This window comes from Liolophura sinensis, chromosome 1, assembly GCF_032854445.1.
Source record: "Liolophura sinensis isolate JHLJ2023 chromosome 1, CUHK_Ljap_v2, whole genome shotgun sequence".
NCBI lineage: Eukaryota > Metazoa > Mollusca > Polyplacophora > Chitonida > Chitonidae > Liolophura > Liolophura sinensis.
This window is the reverse complement of record NC_088295.1, coordinates 90,112,059-90,118,125: the sequence shown is the minus strand read 5'-3', so window position 1 is coordinate 90,118,125 and position 6,067 is coordinate 90,112,059.

Here is a 6,067-nt window from a genome sequence, read left to right as displayed (position 1 = left end):
CCTACTTCACCACTTTCCTCATTAACACCGCAGTTGTTAACCTGTTAAATGAAACAATGGGTGCATTAAGCCCAAGACCTATTTAACTCTTTAAAAGTGGATTCTGGTTTCATTTGGGGGACATTTTGAGAAGATACTGTGGAAATAACATTACGCATACCTGGCGTTATTATGATTATAGCGCTACTTGTAATCTATGTCTTATATACTGTTAGGACATCGGAATTTGCATCGGAATATATATATATATATCTATATCTATATATATATATATATATATATATATATATATATATATATATATGCACGCCTGACAACTCTCATTATGTTCATTATTTCCTACGCTGGAAATGTCGTAATCTGGACAACCACCCGATGCTGATGTACATGTAACTGAGGAACCAATTGCACAACACACAAACCAGAAAATACTTTAATTCATTTGTCCCATTCGAGTTTAACACCATTCTCCCGAGTATTTCACTCATATGATGGAGGTCAGTTTAACTTGTGAAGGAAACCGGAGTACCTTACATGTACCAATAGATAATTGGCAAGCAGACATCTAACTAAAGAACTTTCAACACGTGACAAAGGCAAAAGCGAGTTCAATGTACAGGACATTCTACATATGGATGAACGGCAAGTGATCTTAAAAGAACTTCTACGAATAATGAATCTTAGCGGTCTTAAGAGCGATGTCGACCTCTTAATTATCATCACCGAAATTAAGTGAAATGAAACATCTTGTAGGTTCCTGTCCGAACCAGGATATGAACCAAACCCTGTGCCCTTGCGAATGACAACTGAGCACCAGAACTACTCAGCCACGACCCTCCCACCAATACCCTAATACTGTAAACACCAGTAGCAGAATTATATATATATTAACGATAACTTCTATATTATTGGAAACAAGACAACAAATCGACCAGTCAGTCAGACCAATCAAGATTGACGTCTCCATGGTGGGATGTGCAGTTGAGTACATACGCGAAGTTTGAACATTTGTTTTATACACTGGCCATAAAAATAGATCCGAAAGTCTTGCCCCATTCATGCGTGACAAATAACCGGTTAATTGAACTGCATGTATATGTGGACGTATGTAAGTCATTATAACGTGACCACTGCATTATAAAATCGGTCACTGAGAAACAGTCATCCTGCTTTAACGGAGGAATGTGGCTTAGAGCGTACTTTTATTAGGCAATATCACATTGAGAGGTTATCGTTCTATTCAGACAGCGTCGTCCTATCTGGGAGAGGACATCGTCATACTGTCCTATTCGGAATTTAGCGTCCTGTCTGGCAGAGGAAAGGAAGCCAAGTGACTTGAAGTTGTTGCATAATACAGCTGATAACTAGTTCGAGATGTTTTTGAATATTTAAAATTATTTAAAAATACCTGTAGGCTATCTCAGTGCTGATACACTTGTAAGTCGCTAAAACGTTCCACATGATTTTATTCGATTATTTTTTAGGAAAAGTAGGTCTACGACTTTCAACATCAACAACAATCGAACATAAATGTATCAAGATGGACTCATTAGTGCCAGGGTTTATTTCTTTACTCGAAGTATCCAGGAGCTCTAAATGAGTGAGTGAGTGAGTGAGTGCTTGGGGTTTAATGTCGTACTTAACAATTTGTCAGTCATATGACGACAAAGGAATCTTTAGAGTACATGTGATGTGTCTCCTTGTTGCAGGGCGGATTTCCATCGTGCTTTCATCTAGTGCTGCTTCACTGAGACGCCTTACCGAAGAAAAATTAAGGCGCCCCGCCCGAGCCATTATACCGATACGAGCCAGCAAGTCGTTGCACTATCCCCTTCATTCTGAACGCCAGCGCTCCAAGTGAGATACCTGACTAATCTAAAGGGAGTGTACTCTTGCGACCAATGGAACAGACAAGCTTATTCACGTATCAGTTATCTACCCCTGAGTAAACAAATGCCGCACCTTGGTTATTTCTGTACGTGTTTATATGTGTGTAAAAACCAGATGTGCCGTAAGGCAATCAAACTGAAGTAAATCATGAACCCCGTGGCTCCTCCCGATTTCCACAACTCATAAAGCTGTTGGCCGACATGTGACGGAGATATTCTGGAATATGACGTACTACACAAATATGACAAGTATTACGGTGTATCAGCCAACAGATAAAATAAAATAAGCGGATAAAACTAGTGACACTTTTACGGTATTGCAAATAGGAAACTCTAAGTCAACATGATAAGAGTTGGCCGATATCATGTTTATTCAGAGAGTCTGCAGGCTCCTTGGCCAGTACAAAACAACTTACCTGCAGAAAAGCTTTCGACGCTCCACTTCCATGCTTAGGCCTATACGCATGCATGGAAACAAAGCGCGTCAGTCTAGCCGTATAGCCTAATTATTCAATGCTGCTTGTGACATAGATTTTCAAACAAAAGAAAAATGATCCATTGATTTCCTTTATACACATGTACCTAGTGTACCTAATTCATGTACTCTGCCCTTATGTGAACTGGCAAATGTACTTCTCTTGTGTAATCATCGTGCTGTATCTATTTACCCTAATTTTCATTTGTACTTAACTGTGTTTGCCATCACCTGCCTCACTGATACAAAGGCGTGTCATGTATGTACACAAACGTGGGCCTACATGATGTACCGGTTCATATACTATTTCCCACTGTTTGAAAGCGCGAATGCCTTGACATGTGCACCTTCCAGCATGCACATGTATGTACCACAATACAAGCGCCGTAAAACATCTCATGCTGGCAAGTGTTAACAGATTGCCTGGTTAATATAGGACGCATCAGAGTGACAGGTATATGCATGTACATGCATTTGTGTAATACGCAGTGTGAGATCTGGCGGGAATCCCGCATCACTATCATCCCATTCGAGATATTTTAATACCATATAGGCCTGTGTACCCGATTTGACCACAATCTGTACCATCCTATACGCCGGCTTCTACCACACCCTATACATGTGCCCGATTTGCCTTTCCACATCCTGTACCATCTTGCACCCGACGGTTTTGGCCACATCCTGTACCATCTTGCACCCGACGGTTTTGGCCACATCCTGTACCATCTTGCACCAACGGTTTTGGCCACATCCTGTACCATCGTGCACCAACGGTTTTGGCCACATCCTGTACCATCCAGTGTACCCGTTTTGGCCATACTCAATACCATCCTGTATACCTGCTTTGGCCACATCCTGTACCACCCTGTGCCCACTTTGGCCATAATCAAAAATGCCGGTTGGAGTTAGAATTTACCCAGTTTTCACTAGTTTCATGCTTGTGTGGATTAATTAGTGATGACTTATGGGAACACCTAGTTGCAATTGATAGCCGACACGACTATGACTACGGAAAGACAAAGTATTTGGTGCCCAGCAGGAGTAGGCCTATATTAAAGCCAGCACAGGTAGTACAAAGGTGTTCAAGGTAAGCTTATGGAACAAAACAGGGCTGTGATAATATACGCAATCACAGCCGTACAGAGCCTGTATGAACGTCGTACGGCACCATAAGGACCAAAGTTAAAAATGTAACCGATCGACAAGCCAGCGGGCTTTTAGCAACATAGACAAATCTGGAAAACTAATGTCAGACAAGTTGCGAACTATATGTATTTGATCATGTATACCGAGTGTGGAAATGTACGCGATCTGGCGCTTGTGCCTTGGTTTGATTTGCAGTTAATGTTATATTCGGGGGTTCAGAATGAAGAAGACAAGTCCAGGTGAATAGTGGAGGAGCTTTACTGGTTAGAACGGACTGACCGCCATGCGGTAGCATACAACCATCTCGATGTAATAGTGCGCATGCGCGTGACCATGTAACATCCTCCCTTTTTTACATGTCGAACACAATCAGGAAAGGGAATCACTGTAGTGTAATTGAGAAAGACAAGTATTGTACAAACACAAAAACTCTGGAACACATATCTTGGAAAGTTCATCAAATCTCTAAGAAAAACACGTCTTGTCGTTAAAGAACAATGAAAACTGATTGAGTATACAAACTGTACCTCTTCATACATGTATATGAAATGAGCATCAAACCATAGGCTTTCAAACTTTGAAATAAGAAAAAAAACCGTTTTGTTATCACTGAACATTGTCACTGTCGCTCATAGCAGGCTTGGGCTGGTCTGCTTTCTGAGTAGTTGCGTTGCTCGGCAGTGTCACTGATACTGTGTTGCGCTCTGTGGATTGCTGCCTTGTCATAGGTTCACTAGTTTTCGTCAGCTGGTGTCGATTCCTACGAAAAGGTGTAACGACCTCGTATGATATTTCATCGAGACGCTTGGTCACGGTGGCTTTGCGACATCCACAGTCACCTTTAATGTATGGACGCATACGTACAACATCACCTTCATGTGACACGGGTAAGCCGTGCGCAGTACGATTGTAGTAGTTGGCCTATTTGTTCTGCTGGGCCTATAGAACTTTTTTCTCCGGTTTTGCTTGGAGAGATCTCTCTTTAGATCTCGGCGCAAGTAAGTTTCTTGTGGCTGGGAGCAACGTCCTGGTTCACCGATTCATTAGGCGTTGAGCTGGGCTCCTTCCAATGCTTTGTGTGGGTGTGTTTCGGAAATCGAGTAGTGCCAGGAATTGGTCAGAGTTCGAATCCTTTGTCTTGCAAAGAGGTCGTTTCGCTGATTTTACTGCGGACTCGGCTTTTAGTTAGCAGAATTGAATTGTGGCCCTGGGTCACTCACGACTTCACATGGAATACCACAGCGGGCAAAATGCATCTTGAGCGCACGGTCCACACTGGTTGTAGTGGTATCGTTGTCTATTTCCCAGAAATCTGAGAAATAGTCTATAGTGACTAAGTAGTCTTTCGCGTCAAAGTGAAAGAGGTCTGTGCGTATCTTTTGCCATGGACGGCCTGGGAGATCATGGAAACAGAGTGTCTCTTTAGGTTGGTTCACATCGAATTTTTTACAAGTCTCACAGGTATTCTCTCAATTCTGTGGACATTCCTGGCCAGAAAACACATTCGCGTGCCCGTCTGAGACAGCCATCTGTACCGATATGTGAAGGATGTATGGACTTTTTATGTCTGAAAGTGATCGGTATGACGAGCCGTTCACCCTTGAACAGAAGACCGTTTTTGGGCTGTTAGCTCATCTCTGATGTAAAAATAAGTGTTTAACCGAACTGGCAGGAGATCCTTCTCTTCCGGCCATCCACGCAAGATTATGTCTTTCAGCCGTTGCATGAATTCCTTACCATTCAAGTAATGGACTTCAATGTCATATTGTTGAGCACGAAGTAGCATCCCTTGGAGTCTTTTGGGTGCTTTGTCGAGAGGTTTCTTTAGAACAGCCCTAGCGGTTTATGATCGCTGTGAACTATTGTGTGTCGACCACATGTGTACTGGTGAAATTCCTCTAGAGAGAAGACGATTACCAACATCTCCTCTATTTGAGCATATCTGGCCTCGGTATCCGCCAATGCTCGGCTGGCATACGCTACGGGTTTCTCATTTTGGAGTAAGGCAGAACCAACGCCTTTATCACTGGCGTCACAATGGATAACAAGTTCATTATCCAGGTTGTAGAAAGTTAACAGAGACGCTTCAGTTACTAGTCGTTTGACTTCGCCAAAAGCTCTGTGCTTTTCTTCCGACCAGTTCCCAGAAACATCTTTGCAAGTTAACTGTCGAATCGGTTCCATTATTGCGGACAACTTTGGCAGAAACTTTGATAGTTCACAGTTCCATTCAATCGGTGAATTTCTGTGACATTGGTACGGGGTTGAAGCTTAGTAATAGATTCAACTTTAGATGGATCGTGACGCAGACTATCACTGGTCATATGGTGACCTAGAAAGGTGACTTCTGTTTTCCTGAACTCTAATTTGTCTTTGTTCAGCTTAATCCCTACTTCACGACATCTCTGAAGCAGCTGATGCAAAGGTACGTCGTAGTCGATAAGAGCATCGTCCATATATCATCCGAACCATATATAGTGATGCTATTGGCTTATACAAATGAGGCCATCAAGTCCTTCCAAAGCTTGTAACAGTCGTTTTTGAAAGATTTCTGAGC